General features: G+C 38.1%; 1 pseudogene; it reads right to left on the bottom strand.

Annotated features, from left to right (window-relative positions):
* The window catches only part of LOC149533011 (uncharacterized), a 112,608-nt pseudogene extending 90,825 nt beyond the window's left edge, over positions 1–21,783 (bottom strand).
* Positions 21,784–22,587: the final 804 nt, after the last annotated feature.

The raw sequence follows: 22,587 nt of genomic DNA, 5'->3' as shown, positions 1-22,587 counted from the left end.
AGCAAACTATGTGAACAAGCATGAATCCACACATCCCATGCCATGCTTTCAACCTTCACAAATGCTCCCTTGGCTAACCTGTCAAGCCTTGTCCCGCTCAACTCTTGTCTTTTGTCTTCTCCTTGTCACTCTTTTTTTCTCTCTACAACAACTACCCTTGTGGCTACTTATATAGTAGCAAGTCTCACAAAACCACCAAGTGGTATTACATAAACCATGTGCTAAAACCATGTGCTACCTAACCCACTGACCCCACATTTAATATTGGGCATTTAATTTTTTTCCCCAATATTAAATAATTACATGAAACTATGTCAGAAGCTGAATGGGATCTTTTGGACAGAAAGGCACTCGAAAGCATTCGGTTATGCTTGGCACCATCGGTGGCATTTAATATTACAAAAGCAAAGACGACAGAAGATTTGATGAAAACCCTAGCGACACTGTATGAAAAGCCCTCTGCTTCAAATAAGGTATTTCTCATGAAGCGTTTATTTAATATGAAAATGGTAGACGGTGGATTTATTGCAGATCATTTAAATGAGTTTAATACTATTACTAGTCAATTATCTTCTGTGGGTATCAATTTTGATGAAGAAATTAGGGCTCTCTTGATTTTGTGTTCTTTGCCTGAAAGCTGGAATGGCTTGGTAATGGCGGTGAGTAATTCTGTTCTTGGATCTAGTACCCTAAAATATGATGATGTGATCGGTGTTATTTTAAGTGAGGAAACTAGTAGAAAATCCTCAGGTGGATTTACATCAAGAAGTGCTTTAAATGCACAAAGCAGGGGCAGAACGACTGAAAGAGGAAGTAACTCTGGAAATTGTGGGAAATCAAGAGGAAAGTCAAAGGGGAGGAGGTCTCAATCGAGAGGACCAAATGATTGCTGGTACTGTGGGAAACTAGGGCACAAAAAGAAAGATTGCTGGACTCAAAAGAAAAATGAAGGAGATAAATCAGATGGCCCCATTTGTCGTTGCACCAAAAGCCATGACTATTAGTGAACATGGAACACCACATAATTAACCACCTGTGGGCAGGGGAGCGCGTCGCATCACCCAACAATCTCCCACTCAACGCGCATACTAGATGCTTACGCAGGTCGGGAAGGCACTGGGGAGATTTGAACCCATGACCAGGCCAAAACTAGGCTTTGATACCACTTGTAAGGAAACTTGGCAATAAAGAATATCACCGTTTCCACATAACCCATAATAGATCTATAATAAAAACGGAATTAAAATCCACATGCAAGAGAATAGACAACATATCCACAAAATTGTGACACAAGATATACCCTGGGAAACCCTCATTGAGGGAAAAACCCAGCCTCCAAAAGCATCCATCATCATGTATTATTCAACAAAAATACCATTGCCATACAACCATGGAAGCCTTCATGGCCATAGCCACAACCGAGCAAACTATGTGAACAAGCATGAATCCACACATCCCATGCCATGCTTTCAACTTTTACAAATGCTCCCTTGGCTAACCTGTCAAGCCTTGTCCTGCTCGACTCTTGCCTTTTGTCTTCTCCTTGTCACTTTTTTTTTCTCTCTACAACAACTACCCTTGTGGCTGCTTATATAGTAGCAAGTCCCACAAAACCACCAAGTGGTATCAGAGCTATGGTTTTATTATTGTAACCCTAGATTGAATCCATGGGAATGCATGAGAGGATAAAATAAAAGGGCAAGATATATGAATGATTTATTGCAGATCTGAGGGTTTTGGGTTTGCTGTTATGATGGGATGTTAAAAGATTTGGGCATGTGAAATTGTTGGACAAAAGAGTTTTTCGCATGTTTCATTTAAATGAGAGTTTTGGGAGGTAACTTGCAAAAATGACCTCTTGGGTAAATACAAACCTTGTAAGGAAACTTGGCAACAAAGAATATAACTGTTTCCACATAACCCATAATAGATTTGAAATAAACACAGAATTAAAATCCACATGCAAGAGAATAGACAACATACCCACAAAATTGTGACACAAGATATACCCTAGGAAACCCTCATTGAGGGAAAAACCCAGCCTCCAAAAGCATCCATCACCATGTATTATTCAGCAAAAATACCATTGCCATACAACCATGGAAGCCTTCATGGCCATAGCCACAATCGAGAAGACTATGTGAACAAGCATGAATCCACACATCCCATGCCATGCTTTCAACTTTCACAAATGCTCCCTTGGCTAACCTGTCAAGCCTTGTCCCGCTCAACTCTTGCCTTTTGTCTTCTCCTTGTCACTCTTTTTTCTTTCTATACAACAACTACCCTTGTGGCTGCTTATATAGTAGCAAGTCCCACAAAACCACCACGTGGTATTACATAAACCATGTGCTAAAACCATGTGCTACCTAACCCACTAACTCCACATTTAATATTGGGCATTTAATTCTTTTCCCCAATATTAAATAATTACATGAAATATTTTCACAATGTTACAATACAACTCATCAAGAATATTCCATGAGAATCTTTACATGTTGCATGTCTATCTAGGTACAACATTACATAATAAAATAAAATAATAAAATATAACAATATTATGCAATGTGTGCAACACCCATTATCTCAACAATCTCCCACTTGTTGTATACATAGCATAGGGTCAATCCGTAGCCACATAAATGAACAAGGGAACAATCCCTCCTAGCACATCCACCATCATGGATCAAAATACACCAAGTTCTCCATCCTAGTACTCGCAACAAAATCAAAGTATCCAGCATCTCGAACATGAATGATCTCACCTCCTATTATGCCACTGCCACTGGACATACATAGAAGCCATCCAAAGAGAAAACCACCCAACCTGTCGCATTAGAAGATCATAAAATCTTGTACCAACTAAAATTCCAAGCACAAAAAACCTGATCCAAAGGTAATCACATGTATCCATAGTTATCAAAATATCCATAGCTGAAATAGCACGCACAGTAAGTGCAAAACCCATCCAACTATCCATACCTCAAAGGTATAACAAGTGAATCTCATATCACCGACATATCCAATCTATAACCTGCAATCACAAGCTTCAAGAGCAATACCTGCCACATATATACCAAGAAGCTCCCACTGCAAAAGATAATGTCAAATCTATAACCAATTCATGCAACACATCTCAAAGAAGTGAATCCATGTAGCATCAAGGACATCCACAATACATAAACTGATATCCTGCAAGAACAACTCTCATAACAAATCTCCAATGCTCTCCCAAGTTCTCCATAACCAATAGAGGAAAGAGAAAGAAATAACCATGTCATATCTCACATGACATACATGAGCACAAACCAGTGATCACAATCTCTAACCAATCTCAAATTCAATGTAATAAAAACTGAACATCCAGGAAGATAACCAAGACTAGAGAAACTATGCAAATCATAACCTATATTATGTCCTTCTACACACACCTCTAGATGTAAACTGTGCAAGTATGATCTCCTCCATAAAATCCTAACAGGAAGCCTCAACAACACACAAACCATACCATATAACTCATCATGGATGTAAGCCTCTCACAAGAAGATCAAACTCACCATGTGCTACCTAACCCACTAACCCCACATTTAATATTGGGCAGTTAAATCTTTTCCCCAATATTAAATAATTACATGAAATATTTTCACAATGTTACAATACAACTCATCAAGAATATTCCATGAGAATTTTTACATGTTGCACGTCCATCTAGGTACAACATTACATAATAAAATAAAATAAAATAAAATAACAATATTATGCAATGTATGCAACAACTGCAACAACAAATACCACACACACCAGTGAATGTTAGATGGTCAACAAGGCCAATTAGACCTCCACAAAGGTTTTCTCCCTCTTTGTATTCTATTTTACTTACTGATGCTGGTGAACCTGAAAGTTATGATGAAGCTGTGCAGGTGGATACTAAGATTCAGTGGGAGTCTACAATGAAAGATGAAATGGACTCTTTGCTAAAAAACAAGACATGGGATTTGTGCAAGTTGCCTGCAGGTAAAAAGGCTTTACAGAATAAATGGGTTTACAGGTTGAAAGAAGAGGAAGGAGGTAAGAAAATATTTAAGGCCAAGTTAGTTGTAAAAGGATTTGCACAGAAAAAGGGAATTGATTTTGATGAGATATTTTCTCTTGTTGTTAAAATGACTTCTATTCGTACTATTTTAAGTCTTGTGGCTACTGAAGATTTGCATTTAGAGTAGATGGATGTTAAAACAGCCTTTCTTCATGGTGATTTGGATGAAGAAATATATATGGCTCAGCCACAGGGTTTTGAGGTCAAAGGTAAGGAGAACTTAGTGTGCAAATTGAAGAAAAGTTTATATGGCTTGAAACAAGCACCTCGGCAATGGTATCTGACATTTGACAGTTTTATGCATGAGCATGGATATAATAGGTGTCATTCAGATTACTGTGTTTATTTTAAGAGGTTGGATGATGATAGCTACATTATTTTATGTTTATATGTTGATGATATGCTTGTAGTTGGGTCTAACATGGATCATATTAAGGGGCTGAAACACCAATTAGCACATGCATTTTCTATGAAGGATTTGGGGGTAGCAAAACAAATCCTTGGTATGAAGATTTGTAGAGATAGGAAGAACAGAACATTGACACTATCTCAAGCTGATTATGTTGAGAAGGTGCTGCAATGTTTCTCTATGGAGAATGCTAAAGCTGTCAGCACACCTTTATCTGGTCATTTGAAATTGACTAAGGAGATGTGTCCCAAGACACAGGAAGAGGAGGATAAGATGTCCAAGGTACCCTATGCTTCAGCTGTAGGAAGTTTGATGTATGCTATGGTATGCACTAGGCCGGATATTGCACATGCAGTGGGAGTCGTTAGCAGGTATATGAGTCATCCAGGTTTTGAGCATTGGAATGTTGTCAAGTGGATTCTCAGATATTTGAGAGGAACATCCAATAAGTGTTTACACTTTGGGGGCTCTACTACTGATTTATAGGGCTATGTTGACTCAGATTTGGCTGCGGATATTGATACCAGGCAGAGTACTACAGGTTATGTCTTTACTGTTGGTGGGGCAGCCGTGAGCTGGGTTTCTAGGCTACAGAAGATTAATGCTCTCTCCACTACAGAGGCAGAGTATGTTGTTGCTACAGAGGTAGCCAAAGAGATTGAATCCATGGGAATGCATGACAAGATAAAAGAAAGGGCAAGATATATGAATAATTATTGTAGATCTGAGGATTTTAGATTTTCTGTTATGATGGGATGTTAAAAGATTTGGGCATGTGAAATTGTTGGACAAAAAGATTTTTTTGGATGTTTCATTTAAATGAGGGTTTTAAGGGGTAGCATGCAGAAATGACCTCTTGGGTAAAAATAAACCTCACCATTGGATCCGGGTCGACATTTCCATAAAATTTGATATATAATATGCCCTAGTTTGGCCATGTTCAGAGGAAATGAAAGATTTTTTTTTAATTGGTACAGGATTTTATAATCTCCTAATGCGACAGGTTGGGTGGTTTTCTCTTTGGATGGCTTCTATGTATGTCCAGTGGGAGTGGCATAATAGGAGGTGAGATCATTCATGTTCGAGATGCTGGATACTTTGATTTTGTTGCGGGTACCAGGATGGAGCACTTGGTGTATTTTGATCCATGATGGTGGATGTGCTGGGAGGGATTGTTCCCTTGTTCATTTATGTGGCTACGGATTGACCCTATGCAATGTATACAACAAGTGGGAGATGGCCTGGTCATGGGTTCAAATCTCCCCAGTGCCTTCTCGACTCGCGTAAGCACCTGGTATGCGCGTCAAGAGGGAGATTGTTGGGTGATGTGACGGCTCTCCTGCCCACAAGTAGTTAAATTATGTGGTGTTCCATGTTCACTAACAGTCATAGCTTTTGGTGCAACGGCAAATGGGCCCTACAATATGTTGTACCTAGATAGACGTGCAACATGTAAAGATTCCCATGGAATATTCTTGATGAGTTGTATTGTAACATTGTGAAAATATTTCATGTAATTATTTAATATTGGGGAAAAGAATTAAATGCCCAATATTAAATGTGGGGTCAGTGGGTTAGGTAGCACATGGTTTATGTAATACCACGTGGTGGTTTTGTGAGACTTGCTACTATATAAGCAGCCACAAGGGTAGTTTTTGTAAAGAGAGAGAGTGAGTGACAAGGAGAAGACAAAAGGAAAGAGTCGAGCAGGACAAGGCTTGACAGGTTAGCCAAGGGAGCATTTGTGAAGGTTGGAAGCATGGCATGGGATGTGTGGATTCATGCTTGTTCACATAGTTTTCTCGGTTGTGGCTATGGCCATGAAGGCTTTCATAGTTGTATGGCAAAGGTATTTTTGCTGAATAATACATGGTGATAGCTGCTTTTGGAGGCTGGGTTTTTCCCTCAATGAGGGTTTCCTAGGGTATATCTTGTGTCACAATTTTGTGGGTATGTTGTCTATTCTCTTGCATGTGGATTTTAATTCCGTATTTATTTCAGATCTATTATGGGTTATGTGGAAACGGTTATATTCTACGTTGCCAAGTTTCCTTACAAGTGGTATCAAAGCTATGGTTTTATTATTGTAACCCTAGATTGAATCCATGGAAATGCATGAGAGGATAAAAGAAAGGGCAAGATATATGAATGATTTATTGAAGATCTGAGGACTTTGGATTTGTTGTTATGATGGGATGTTAAAATATTTGGGCATGTGAAATTATTGGACAAAAAGATTTTTTCGGATGCTTCATTTAAAATTAAGGTTTTGGGGGGTAGCATGTAGAAATGACCTTCTGGGTAAAAACAGACCTCACCATTGGATCCGGGTCGACATTTTCATAAATTTTGATATATAATATGCCCTAGTTTGGCTATGTTTAGAGGAAATGAAAGAGTTTTTTGGTTTCAGCCCATGATGGCCGTCAAATTTAATCCCGTCGAAATTTTCGTCACTGAAAAAATAAAAAATAAAAAATCATACTAAAAATGGTAAAAAGACTGTCTTAGTAAAATGGCCATAAATTTCTCTCAGAATATTGGATTTCAGAGTTCTTATAGGTGTTGGAAAGCTAATTTAGAGCACTACAACATGGTGTAGGTTTGGTTCTATGATTTTAAGATTTTCTCAGGTTTTAAGAGCCCTAAAGTCAGATGTTGTTTATTTTAAGCACGGATTAGGGCATAACTTGGGCATACGGAGTCGGATTTTGGACTTCGAGTAGTCAACAGAAAGCTCTTGGAGAGCTTTACACATTGGTTTAGATTTGGTGTAGGTTTGGCATGATTTATTTGGTGATATATTGATCTAAAAAGTTTATAGATATATTTTGACTATGGTAACATTGTGAGTTTATGGCATTGGAGATTTAAGTTTTGATGTCATTGTATACTCAGTTCATATTCAGATTGGTCTCATGATGATATGGTTATCAGTGTTTGGTTTGGATATGCATGATGACTTGTTGGGTCTACAAGTTGTGTAGTGTTGTAAGTGGTCTATACTTACAGGTTGCATTTATAGCTTGGTTATGGGTTGTCTTTGCCCATTGATCTTTCATTATTGATGCATATTCAGATTGGTGGCTTGGATTTGGGTTGTATGTGCCCTAAGTCACATGATTTGCTGATTTTTATTTTTCATGTAGAAGGGATGAGATGTTGTTACCAGGTACAGTCATGGTGGAAGATTGTGGTTGACTATGTTGACAGGTTGGACACTTTGAGAGCCAAATGCTCGGTTCATGGATGTGATCATGGTGTCATGGATTTTGGCATGACATGATTGGATATACAGGTACATCCTTGATGTTCATTAACTTGGATTTCTAATTTGGTTATGGTGGTATATCTTCTTGGTTAAGGATCATGGTTATTTAGTTTTCTTTTGAGGAGCTCATGATGTGCACTTTTGAGTTCTTTGATGGTTTAATGCCCTGGTTGATTCTCATGGTTAGAGGATGTGTTTTCATCATGATGTCATGGATAGCTTGGATACATGGTTTAGTGGGAGCTTGTGACAGTGATGGGGTGACAGTGCAGGATAATGGGTGTTGCACACATTGCATAGGGTCAATTCGTAGCCACATAAATGAACAAGGGAACAATCCCTCCCAGCACATCCACCATCATGGATCAAAATACACCAAGTGCTCCATCCTGGTACCCGCAACAAAATCAAAGTATCCAGCATCTCAAACATGAATGATCTCACCTCCTATTATGCCACTCCCACTGGACATACATAGAAGCCATCCAAAGAGAAAACCACCCAACCTGTCGCATTAGAGGATCATAGTTATTTAGTTTCTTTTGAGGAGCTCATGATGTGCACTTTGAGTTATTTGATGATTTGATGTCATTGTATACTCATTTCATATTTTAGATTGGTCTCATGATGATATGGTTATCAGTGTTTGGATTTGGATATGCATGATGACTTGTTGGATCTACAAGTTGTGCAGTGTTGTAAGTGGTCTATACTTACAGGTTGCATTTATAGCTTGGTTATGGGTTGTCTTTGCCCATTGATCTTTCATTATTGATGCATATTCATATTGGTGGCTTTGATTTGGGTTGTCTATGTCCTAAGTCACGTGATTTTATCTTCATGTAGAAGGGATGACATGTTGTTACCAGGTACAGTCATGGTAGAGGATTGTGGTTGACTATGCTGACAGGTTGAACATATTGAGAGACAAATGCTCGGTTCATGGATGTGATCATGGTGTCATAGATTTTGGCATAGAGCACTTGTAAGGAAACTTGGCAACAAAGAATATAACCATTTCCACATAACCCATAATAGATCTGAAATAAACATGGAATTAAAATCCACATGCAAGAGAATAGACAACATACCCACAAAATTGTGACACAAGATATACCCTGGGAAACCTTCATTGAGGGAAAAACCCAGCCTCCAAAAGCATCCATCATCATGTATTATTCAGCAAAAAATACCATTGCTATACAACCATGGAAGCCTTCATGGCCATAGCCACAACCGAGCAAACTATGTGAACAAGCATGAATCCACACATCCCATGCCATGCTTTCAACCTTCATAAATGCTCCCTTGGCTAACCTGTCAAGCCTTGTCCCGCTCGACTCTTGCCTTTTGTCTTCTTCTTGTCTCTCTCTCTCTCTCTCTCTCTCTCTCTCTCTCTCTCTCTCTCTCTACAACAACTACCCTTGTGGCTGCTTATATAGTAGCAAGTCCCACAAAACTACCAAGTGGTATTACATAAACCATGTGCTAAAACCATGTGCTACCTAACCCACTGACCCCACATTTAATATTGGGCATTTAATTCTTTTTCCCAAATTACATAAAATATTTTCACAATGTTACAATACAACTCATCAAAAATATTTCATGGGAATCTTTACATGTTGCATGTCCATCTAGGTACAACATTACATAATAAAATAAAATAATAAAATAACAATATTATGCAATGTGTGCAACACCCATTATCTCAACAATCTCCCACTTGTTGTATACATTACATAGGGTCAATTCGTAGCCACATAAATGAACAAGGGAACAATCCCTCCTAGCACATCCACCATCATGGATCAAAATATACCAAGTGCTCCATCCTGGTACCCGCAACAAAATCAAAGTATCCAGCATCTCAAACATGAATGATCTCACCTCCTATTATGCCACTCCCACTGGACATACATAGAAGCCATCCAGAGAGAAAACCACCCAACCTGTCGCATTAGAAGATCATAAAATCCTGTACCAACTAAAATTCTAAGCACAAAAACCTATTCCAAAGGTAATCACATGTATCTATAGTTGTCAAAATATCCATAGCTAAAATAGCACCCATAGCAAGTGCCAAACCCATCCAACTATCCATACCTCAAAGGTATAACAAGTGAATCTCATATCACCAACATATCCAATCTGCAACTTGCAATCACAAGCCTCAAAAGCAATACCTGCCACATATATATCAAGAAGCTCCCACTGCAAAAGATAATGTCAAATCTATAACCAATCCACTCACAACATCTCAAAGAAGTGAATCCATGTAGTATCAAGGACATCCACAATACATAAACTAATATCCTGCAAGAACAACTCTCATAACAAGTCTCCAATGCTCTCCCAAGTTCACCACAACCAACAGAGGAAAGAGATAAAGGAATAACCATGTTATCTCTCACATGACATGCATGAGCACAAACCAGTGATCACAATCTCCAACCAATCTCAAATCCAATGTAGGCAAAACTAAACATCCAAGAAGATAACCAAGACCAGAGAAACCATGCAAATCATAACATGTATCATGTCCTTCTACACACACCTCTAGATGTAAACTGTGCAAGTATGATCTCCTCCATAAAACCCCAACAAGAAGCCTCAACAACACCCAAACCATACCATATAACTAATCATAGATGTAAGCCTCTCACAAGAAGATCAAACTCAATAAACCATTCCTAAACCAAAGAGTAACCATTCCTAATCCAAGGAATATGCCCAAATATAAAACCATCTCCTAAACTCAACCAGCATAACAACATATGCACATGGAGATAACCAATACTAAACTATCTTTCAAATGAACCCTCCAGAACTAAATATGTACCATAGCTCAAGATCCATATCCATGAAAGACAAGCATAAATATAATGCAACTGAGAGAAACAATGGGTTATACCTCTCAAGTAGCAAACCATCAAGTAGACCAAGAGTGGGAAATGAGAATGCTCATCAAGATACCCAAGTCCCACAAAACCACCAAGTGGTATTACATAAACCATGTGCTAAAACCATGTGCTACCTAACCCACTGACCCCACATTTAATATTGTAACCCTAGATTGAATCCATGGGAATGCATGACAAGATAAAAGAAAGCGCAAGATATATGAATAATTATTGTAGATCTGAGGGTTTTAGATTTTCTGTTATGATGGGATGTTAAAAGATTTGGGCATGTGAAATTGTTGGACAAAAATATTTTTTCGGATGTTTCATTTAAATGAGGGTTTTAAGGGGTAGCATGCAGAAATGACCTCTTGGGTAAAAATAAACCTCACCATTGGATCCGGATCGACATTTCCATAAAATTTGATATATAATATGCCCTAGTTTGGCCATGTTCAGAGGAAATGAAAGATTTTTTTTTAGTTTCAGCCCATGATGGCCGTCAAATTTAATCCCGTCGAAATTTTCGTCATTGAAAAAAAATTAAAAATGAAAAATCGTACTGAAAATGGTAAAAAGACTGTTTTAGTAAAATGGCCATAATTTTCTCTCAGAATATTAGATTTCAGAGTTCTTATAGGCGTTGGAAAGCTAATTCAGAGTACTACAACATGGTGTAGGTTTGGTTCTATGATTTTGAGATTTTTTCAGGTTTTAAGAGCCCTAAATTTAGATGTTATTTATTTTGAGCACGGATTGGGGCATAACTTGGGCATACGGAGTTGGATTTTGGACTTTGAGTAGTCAAAAGAAAGCTCTTGGAGAGCTCTACACATTGGTTCAGATTTGGTGCAGGTTTGACATGATTTATTTGGTGATATATTGATCTGAACAGTTTATAAGTATATTTTGACTATGGTAACATTGTGAGTTTATGGCATTGGAGATTTAAGTTTTGATGTCATTGTATACTCAGTTCATATTTCAGATTGGTCTCATGATGATATAGTTATCAGTATTTGGTTTGCATATGCATGATGACTTGTTGGGTCTACAAGTTGTGCAGTGTTGTAAGCGGTCTATACTTACAGGTTGCATTTATGGCTTGGTTATGGGTTGTCTTTGCCCATTGATCTTTCATTATTGATGCATATTCAGATTGGTGTCTTGGATTTGGGTTGTCTATGCCCTAAGTCACATGATCTACTATTATCTTCATGTAGAAGGGATGAGATGTTGTTACCAGGTACAGTCATGGTGGAAGATTATGGTTGACTATTTTATGCTGACAGGTTGGACATATTGAGAGCCAGATGCTCGGTTCATGGATGTGAACATGGTGTCATGGATTGTGGCATGACATGACTGGTTATATAGGTACATCCTTGATGTTCATTAGCTTGAAAATCTGATTCAGTTATGGTGGTATATCTTCTTGGTTGAGGATCATGGTTATTTGGTTTTCATTTGAGGAGCTCATGATGTGCACTTTGATTTCTTTGATGGTTTGATGCCTTGGTTGATTCTAATGGTTAGAAGATGATTTTTCATCATTGTGTCATGGATAGCTTGGATACACGATTTAGTGGGAGCTTGTGATAGTGATGGGGTGACAATGCAGGATTAGTTCCTGGTTTGGTTTGGATCTTCAAGTAGGAGATGGATTTTATGATGCCATAGGTGACTTGGTACCACGGTTGAGTGGGAGTTGTTGGCATTGATATATTTATTGAGTGTTTGCAGATGTTGGAGGTTTGTCTTAGATCTTGTTGTTGTAGAAGCATCTTTGACATTTGCATGGTGTACTTGTTATCTTCATGGTGTTTGAAGATGGTTAGATCTTGAGGACTCATGGAGTTCTTGGTTATCTTCATGGTATGTGGAGATGGTTCTTCCTAGTATGTGGAGATGGTTTTTTTCATGGTGTGTGGAGATGGTTGCATCTTGAGGACTCACAGGGTTCTTGGCAAAGATCTGGTTTATATTTTTTATTTGGCATGTTATCCTTAGTATGAGGATGGTTTCATTATTATGTCATGGTATACTCTTGATACGCGTTTAGAGTTGTGACATGTTATGGTGTGTTCATATGGAACATGTTATCTCTTTAGTTGAGATGGTAAGATCATGTTGTCATGTTTATGTTCCTGAGGCCATGGTTGGAACTTTGACATTGATCTTGGTTTAGTTTCTTGGTATTGAGTACACTGATCATAAGCTGGATACTTCATGATATTACTATGTTGCATTTGGATTTGGCATGGATTGATTGGTTACAGGTGCTCATGGATACTTAGAGACGGTGGTGACGCTGATTTCTCTTGGATTAGAGAAGTATTTGTTGGGACGGTTGATGGTTTCAGGAGGAAGTCCGAGGGGCAGTCACCTGATATGGACTTGAGAGGAGATTGTTCTTAGATGAGTCTTCTTTGGAGACTTGGGTATCTTGATGAGCATTCTCATTCCCCACTCTTGGTCTACTCGGCGGTTTGCTACTTGAGAGGTATAGCCCATTGTTTCTCTCAGTTGCATTATATTTATGCTTGTCTTTCATGGATATGGATCTTGAGCTATGGTACATGAGTTAGTTCTGGAGGGTTCATTTGAGAGATGGTTTAGCATTGGTTATCTCCATGTGCATATGTTGTTATGCTGGTTGAGTTTGGGAGATGGTTTTATATTGGGCATATTCTTTGGTTTAGGAATGGTTTTATTGAGTTTGATCTTCTTGTGAGAGGATTACATCCATGATTAGTTATATGGTATGGTTTGGGTGTTGTTGAGGCTTCTTGTTGGGGTTTTATGGAGGAGATCATACTTGCACAGTTTACATCTAGAGGTGTGTGTAGAAGGACATGATACAGGTTATGATTTGCATGGTTTCTCTGGTCTTGGTTATCTTCCTGAATGTTTAGTTTTTCTTACATTGGATTTGAGATTGGTTGGAGATTGTGATCACTGGTTTGTGCTCATGTATGTCATGTGAGAGATGACATGGTTATTCCTTGATCTCTTTCCTTTGTTGGTTCTGGAGAGTTTGAGAGACTATTGGAGACTTGTTATGAGAGTTTTTCTTGCAGGATAACAGTTTATGTATTGTGGATGTCCTTGATACTACATGGATTCACTTCTTTGTGATGTTGTGAGTGGATTGGTTATAGATTTGACATTATCCTTTGCAATTGGAGCTTCTTGGTATATATGTGGTAGGTATTTCTCTTGAGGCTTATGATTGTAGGTTGCAGATTGGATATGTCGATGATATGAGATTCACTTGTTATACCTTTGAGGTATGGATAGTTGGATGGGTTTGGCACTTTGCTGTGGGTGCTATTTCAGCTATGGATATTTTGACAACTATGGATACATGTGATTACCTTTGGATCAAATTTTTGTGCTTGGAATTTCAGTTGGTACAGGATTTTATGATCTTCTAATGCGACAGGTTGGGTGGCTTTCTCTTTGGATGGCTTCTATGTATGTTCAGTGAGAGTGGCATAATAGAAGGTGAGATCATTCATGTTTGAGATGTTGGATATTTTAATTTTTTTGCGGGTACCATAATGGAGCACTTGGTTTATTTTGATCCATGATGGTGGATGTGCTAGGAGGGATTGTTCCCTTGTTCATTTATGTGGCTACGGATTGACCCTATGCAATGTATACAACAAGTGGGAGATTGTTGGGATAATGGGTGTTGCACACATTGCATAATATTGTTATTTTATTATTTTATTTTTATTATGTAATGTTGTACCTAGATGGACGTGCAACATGTAAAGATTCCCATGGAATATTCTTGATGATTTGTATTGTAACATTGTGAAAATATTTCATGTAATTATTTAATATTGGAGAAAAGAATTAAATGCCCAATATTAAATGTGGGGTCAGTGGGTTAGGTAGCACATGGTTTTAGCACATGGTTTATGTAATACCACTTGGTGGTTTTGTGGGACTTGCTACTATATAAGCAGCCACAAGGGTAGTTGTTGTAGAGAGAAAGAGAAAGAGTGACAAGGAGAAGACAAAAGGCAAGAGTCGAGCGGGACAAGGCTTGACAGGTTAGCCAAGAGAGCATTTGTGAAAGTTGAAAGCATGGCATGGGATGTGTGGATTCATGCTTGTTCACATAGTTTTCTCAGTTGTGGCTATGGCCATAAACGCTTCCATGGTTGTATGGCAATAGTATTTTTGCTGAATAATACATGATGATGGATGCTTTTGGAGACTGGGTTTTTCCCTCAATGAGGGTTTCCCAGGGTATATCTTGTGTCACAATTTTGTAGGTATGTTGTCTATTCTCTTGCATGTGGATTTTAATTCCGTGTTTATTTCAGATCTATTATGGATTATGTGGAAACGGTTATATTCTTTGTTGTCAAGTTTCCTTAATACTAGGTGCTTACGCGGGTCAGGAAAGCACCGGGAAGATTTGTTAGGTGATGCGACACGCTCCCCTGCCCACAGGTGGTTAATTATGTGGTGTTCCATGTTCACTAATAGTCATGGCTTTTGGTGCAATGACAAGTAGGCCCTACAATTGGTATCAGAGCCTGGTTTTGGCCTGGTCATGGGTTCAAATCTCTCCGGTGCCTTCCCGACCCGCATAAGCACCTGGTATGCACATCGAGGGGGATATTGTTGGGTGATGCGACGCGCTCCCCTGCCCACAGGTGGTTAATTATGTGGTGTTCCATGTTCACTAACAGTCATGGCTTTTGGTGCAATGGCAAAGCTATCATCATCCAACCTCTTAAAATAAACACAGTAATCTGAATGACACCTATTATATCCATGGTCATGCATAAAACTGTCAAATGTCAGATACCATTGCCGAGGTGCTTGTTTCAAGCCATATAAACTTTTCTTCAATTTGCACACTAAGTTCTCCTTACCTTTGACCTCAAAACCCTGTGGCTGAGCCATATATATTTCTTCATCCAAATCACCATGAAGAAAGGCTGTTTTAACATCCATCTGCTCTAAATGCAAATCTTCAGTAGCCACAAGACTTAAAACAGTACGAATAGAAGTCATTTTAACAACAGGAGAAAATATCTCATCAAAATCAATTCCCTTTTTCTGTGCAAATCCTTTTACAACTAACTTGGCCTTAAATCTTTTCTTACCTCCTTCCTCTTCTTTCAACCTGTAAACCCATTTATTCTATAAAGCCTTTTTACCTGCAGGCAACTTGCACAAATCCCATGTCTTGTTTTTCAGCAAAGAGTCCATTTCATCTTTCATTGCAGACTCCCACTGAATCTTAGTATCCACCTGCACAGCTTCATCATAACTTTCAGGTTCACCAGCATCAGTAAGTAAAATAGAATACAAAGAGGGAGAAAACCTTTGTGGAGGTCTAATTGGCCTTTTTGACCGTCTAACATTCACTGGTGTGTGTGGTATTTTTTGTTGCAGTTGTTGCACATCATGAGGAATGGCTGGAACATCAGCTTTTGGAGTATCATCCAGCACTACATAATCATCTTCTTTCTTCTCATGTTTCTGCAACAGATCTTTGTACAACACTTTTTCATTGAATATGACATCCCGGCTTCTTATAATTTTATGATTTTCAAAATCCCAAAGCCTATAGCCAAATTCATTAATGCCATATCCAACAAAGACACATTTCTTTGACCAAGCCAAAACTAGGCTCTGATACCACTTGTTAGGATAAACCACGGACAGAAATAAAAACTACATGCAAATATTTCAATACGATTTTTCATTTTTTATTTTTTTCAGTGACGAAAATTCCGACCGGATTAAATTTGACGGCCAAGATACAAGTTATGATTTGCATAGTTTCTTTGGTCTTGGTTATCTTCTTTGATGTTCAGTTTTGCTTATACTGGATTTGAGATTGGTTGGAGATTGTGATCACTGGTTTGTGCTCATGTATGTCATGTGAGAGATGACATGGTTATTCCTTGATCTTTTTTCTTTGTTGGTTGTGGAGAGTTTGAGAGACTATTGGAGACTTGTTATGAGATTTTTTCTTGCAGGATAGCAGTTTGTCCTTGATACTACATGGATTCACTTCTTTGTGATGTTGTGAGTGGATTGGTTATAGATTTGACATTATCCTTTGCAGTTGGAGCTTCTTGGTATATATGTGGTAGGTATTGCTCTTGAGGCCAAGAGCTTTTCGTTGACTACTCGAAGTCTAAAATTCGACTCCGTATGCCCAAGTTATGCCCTAATCCGTGCTCAAAATAAAAAACATCTGACTTTAGGGCTCTTAAAACCTAACAAATCTCAAAATCATGGAACCAAACCTACACCATGTTGTAGTGCTCTGAATGAGCTTTCCAACGCCTGTAAGAACTCTGAAATTCGATATTCTGAGAGAAAGTTATGGTCGTTTTACTAAGACAGTCTTTTTACCATTTTCAGTACGATTTTTCATTTTTTATTTTTTCAGTGACAAAAATTCCGACGAGATTAAATTTGACGGCCATCATGGGCTGAAACCAAAAAACTCTTTCATTTTCTCTGAACATGGCCAAACTAGGGCATATTATATATCAAAATTTATGGAAATGTCGACCCGGATCCAATGGTGAGGTTTGTTTTTACCCAGGAGGTCATTTCTACATGCTACCCCCCAAAACCCTCATTTTAAATGAAACATCCGAAAAATCTTTTTTGTCCAACAATTTCCCATGCTCAAATATTTTAACATCTCATCATAACAGCAAATCCAAAACCCTCAGACCTGCAATAAATCAATCATATATCTTGCCCTTTTCTTTTATCCTCTCATGCATTCCCATGGATTAAATGTGGGGTCAGTGGGTTAGGTAGCACAGGGTTTTAGCACATGATTTATGTAATACCACTGAGTGGTTTTGTGGGACTTGCTACTATATAAGCAGCCACAATGGTAGTTGTTGTAGAGAGTAAGAGAGAGAGAGTGACAAGGAGAAGACAAAAGGCAAGAGTCAAGCAGGACAAGGCTTGATAGGTTAGCCAAGGGAGCATTTGTGAAGGTTGAAAGCATGGCATGGGATGTGTGGATTCATGCTTGTTCACATAGTTTGCTCGGTTGTGGCTATGGCCATGAAGGCTTCCATGGTTGTATGGCAATGGTATTTTTTCTGAATAATACATGATGATGGATGCTTTTGGAAGCTGGGTTTTTCCCTCAATGAGGGTTTTCCAGGGTATATCTTGTGTCACAATTTTGTGGGTATGTTGTCTATTCTCTTGCATGTGGATTTTAATTCCGTGTTTATTTTAGATCTATTATGGGTTATGTGGAAACGGTTATATTCTTTATTGCCAAGTTTCCTTACAAGTGTTAGTGAACATGGAACACCACATAATTAACCACCTGTGGGCAAGGGAGCGCGTCGCATCACCCAACAATCTCCCCCTCAACACGCATACCAGGTGCTTACGCGGGTCGGGAAGGCACCGGGGAGATTTGAACCCATGACCAAGCCAAAACCAGGGTATAAATGCAACCTCTAAGTATAGACCGCTTACAACACTGCACAACTTGTAGACCCAACAAGTCATCATGCATATCCAAATCCAAACACTGATAACCATATCATCATGAGACCAATCTGAATATGAACTGAGTATACAATGAAATCAAATCTTAAATTTCCAATGCCATAAACTCACAATGTTACCATAGTCAAAATATACCTATAAACTATTCAGATCAATATATCAACAAATAAATCATGCCAAACCTGCACCAAATCTAAACCAATGTGTAAAGCTCTCCAAGAGCTTTCTGTTGACTACTCGAAGTCCAAAATCCGACTCCGTATGCCCAAGTTATGCCCCAATTCGTGCTCAAAATAAGTAATATCTAACTTTAGGGCTCTTAAAACCTGACAAAATCTCAAAATCATAGAACCAAACCTATGCCATCTTGTAGTGCTCTGAATTACCTTTCCAACGCCTATAAGAACTCTAAAATCTGATATTCTGAGAGAAAGTTATGGTCGTTTTACTAAGACAGTCTTTTTACCATTTTCAGTACGATTTTTCATTTTTTTATTTTTTTTCAGTGACGAAAATTCCGATGGGATTAAATTTGACGGCCATCATGGGCTGAAACTAAAAAACTCTTTCATTTCCTCTGAACATGGCCAAACTAGGACATATTATATATCAAATTTTATGGAAATGTCGACCCGGATCTAGTGGTGAGGTATGTTTTTACACAAGAGGTCATTTTTGCAAGCTGCCCCCCAAAACCCTCATTTAAATGAAACATCCGAAAAAATATTTTTGTCCAACAATTTTACATGCCCAATTCTTTTAACATCCCATCATAACAACAAATCCAAAACCCTCAGATCTGCAATAAATCATTCATATATCTTGCCCTTTTTTCTTTTATCCTCTCATGCATTCTCATGGATTCAATCTAGGGTTACAATAATAAAACCATAGCTCTGATACCACTTGTAAGAAAACTTGGCAATAAAGAATATAACTGTTTCCACATAACCCATAATAGATCTAAAATAAACATGGAATTAAAATCCACATGCAAGAGAATAGACAACATACCCACAAAATTGTGACACAAGATATACCCTGGGAAACCCTCATTGAGGGAAAAACCCAGCCTCCAAAAGCATCTGAGGACTTTGGATTTGTTGTTATGATGGGATGTTAAAATATTTGGGCATGGGAAATTGTTGGAAAAAATGAGTTTTTTCGGATATTTTATTTAAATGAGGGTTTTGGGGGGTAGCTTGCAGAAATGACCTCTTGGGTAAAAACAGACCTCACCATTGAATTCAGGTCGACATTTCCATAAATTTTGATATATAATATGCCCTAGTTTGGCCATGTTCAGAGGAAATGAAAGAGTTTTTTAGTTTCAGCCCATGATGGCCATCAAATTTAATCCCGTCGGAATTTTCGTCACTGAAAAAATAAAAAATAAAAAATCGTATTGAAAATGGAAAAAATACTGTCTTAGTAAAACGGCCATAACTTTCTCTCAGAATATTGGATTTCAGAGTTCTTATAGGCGTTGGAAAGCTAATTCAGAGCACTACAACATGGTGTAGTTTTGGTTCTATGATTTTGAAATTTTTTCAAGTTTTAAGAGCCCTAAAGTTAGATTTTTTTTATTTTGAGCACGGATTAGGTCATAACTTGGGCATACGGAGTCAGATTTTGGACTTCGAGTAGTCAGAGTGCCATTCATCTTGCTAAGAATTCAGCTCTACATTCTCCATAGAACACATAGAAATGAACACAAGGCACCAAGATTTAACATGGTTCACCCAATCCCTGGGCTACGTCCACCAAACAGCAAGTTCGATCTTATTACAATCCAGTGATTACAACCTGATTACAATCTGTAATCCCTTATAGCTCAATACCACCGCAAGAACCAATTTCGTATCACCACATAATTAACCACCTGTGGGCAGGGGAGCGCGTCGCATCACCCAACAATACTACACTGCCTATTTTGGAGAAAAAATGCCCCTAATATGGCCATTTGAAAATTAAGCTCTTGTTCATGGCTAGAGGATTAAAATGAAATTCTTTTAAAATTATATAGTTAAAACTATATAAAAACGTTAAAATCATTTGAACTTTTCATCCTTTTGAAAATTCATGCGTTTGAAACAATCTTTGAATTTTGATTTTTATATTCATATTGATCTCCCACTGATGCCAAGTGTCTAAATCTTATTGGCTGTCAACCTAGGTGGGTCCCATGTCTCCTATGCATTTGAAACATTTTAATATTAATATTTTATTAATATTTCAAACCTTATTCTCTCATAGCATCGGACCCCTTCAATTTTTCCTTTACATTCATACACAAATATGCTCATACGCTCGAACCACTAGAGGCTTTTGAATTTTCTTTTACATGCTTATGGGCCCCTTCAATGTTAATGTTTTATTATATTAATATTTCAAACCCATAGCATCAAGAGCCTTTTATTTTACCTTTATGTGCATATGAGCTTTTGACTTTTCAAATGCCTTTACGCTCATATGAAGCATATTAATATATTATTAACATTTTAACCCATAGCATTGGGACCTCCCAAAATCTACCTCCTAACCATACGCTTGAGACCTCTTTATGTTCCTCAAACCCCAAGCATACCATCACAAGACTCTAAAATTTGTTTTCCGACCATACAGGGTGGTTGTAGCACCAAAAAGCTTTTCAAACTAGCTTTCACTCATATGCTTGGCCCTTTTTTGCAAGTAAAAACTTTGACTTTGGCCCTACTAGCCCCTCCACATGTGTGCTTTGCCTTTGAAAGTAGTGTGTCTTGAAGACACTTGATGCTTGAATGTGTCGGTATATATAAAATTGAAAAGCTTTTTGTACTCCCAATGTGGGACAAAAAAGAATGGCTTTCATACTGAACTACTTCCTATCATGTTCAACATTGTGGCTTGTGTTCTTAAACTCCTCTGCAAGCCATTCCTTGCATTGTGGATGAAAAATTGACTTCATGCTCACTTTATTCTGCTTTTGCATGAGGGTCCAATTGCTCTTTTCTCTTATTCAAACCATGGGCTACCTTCACAACTTTTTGGCACCTTCCTTCATTTATCACATGGGCACTTTGCCCCCTTTTTTCATGGGCTCTATGCTTGGCGGCTTTCCAAACATTGGTACCCTACTTTTTCCTTAGTTCTAGGCATGGACTGCCTTTTTTAATGCCTTGGTTGCTTTGCATTCAACATAGGGATCTCCTACAGATGTTGACTGCCCTACTACTGTGGCTAACTCCTTTGAAAATGTGGATTGTGTTGCTCCCCCAGCGGCTTCATCCTACTTTCCTTTGCATGGTCTTTCTAAGACTAGGCAGGGGCTTTTCCTTTTGTGTTTCATTTGAATCTCAAGCCAACTTCATAATTTTAAACTCTAGCTTCCTCTATAGATTATGTGATGTGTCCTTCTTTAGCACACGATAAATCTCACTCAAAACAAAATACCTTTTTTTGATTGGGCCTCATCACCAACATAAGCATCTTTCTGCCCCATACCAACCATAACACCAGTGTGATGTGGTCTACCAACAATACTTGGCAACACTGCCCTTGGAGCATCATCCCCTGCAAATCCAGCCTTAACCATTCTGATTCCATGTCTTCCTACGACCTCCTTCAACTTTTGTTTTACTTAGCATGGGAATTCTTTGTTTATGACATCTTTTTCTTCATGCTATTGCTCTTACTTTTTTCCTATTTACACATCATCCACCAGAATGAACATGGTATGATGGTCCATAATGAGTTCTTTATTCACTTTCCACACATCTCTACTTGTCATACTGAAGGTACTGGCCATTGAAGATCAAAAAACCTCATTTACCATTTGCAAAATCTTGGTAATACTTTTGGATGCCATTGATTGCTGCAGACTCACTAAAAGAGGCCCAAAAGTGATCAAAACCCTAGTTTCAGTTTTGACTTAAAAACTCCTTGCAAAATAATTTCCCTCTTTACATGCAACATGAAGTTGAGATAGACAAAGTATCTTGAAATTTAAGTAAGGTTCTCTCATTTCACATGCTTGTGGATTTGGTCAAACAATAGGGCCTTTTAAACAACTTTGATAAAGTCGAGGTATTTGGAATCTTAATGGAAGCTCCATGCAAAAGTGAAGTCGTAACTTATACCTTGGTTGTGGAGCCAAATAGAACACACACACACACAGAAAAATACAAGTTCACCCACAAAAAATAGTGACGATAAGCATTATAATCTTCTTATGGAAAACTTTAAAACCTGAATGTCTTATCATTCTACAATAATCAGTCAGAATTAGTCGGGCCCCAAAGTGGGTCTAGCCAAAAAAAAAAAAACATTTTCAGACAAATGGACTATCAAGTAGATCCATTAGTCATCTAATAAAAATCCACATCAAATTTGACCCCTG

Source organism: Cupressus sempervirens, chromosome 10 (genome assembly GCF_028749045.1).
Source record: "Cupressus sempervirens isolate cs-2001-9-10 chromosome 10, ASM2874904v1, whole genome shotgun sequence".
In the NCBI taxonomy this organism is placed as follows: domain Eukaryota; kingdom Viridiplantae; phylum Streptophyta; class Pinopsida; order Cupressales; family Cupressaceae; genus Cupressus; species Cupressus sempervirens.
Note: the sequence above shows the minus strand (reverse complement) of the source record. Positions and strands in the feature narration are given on the sequence as shown.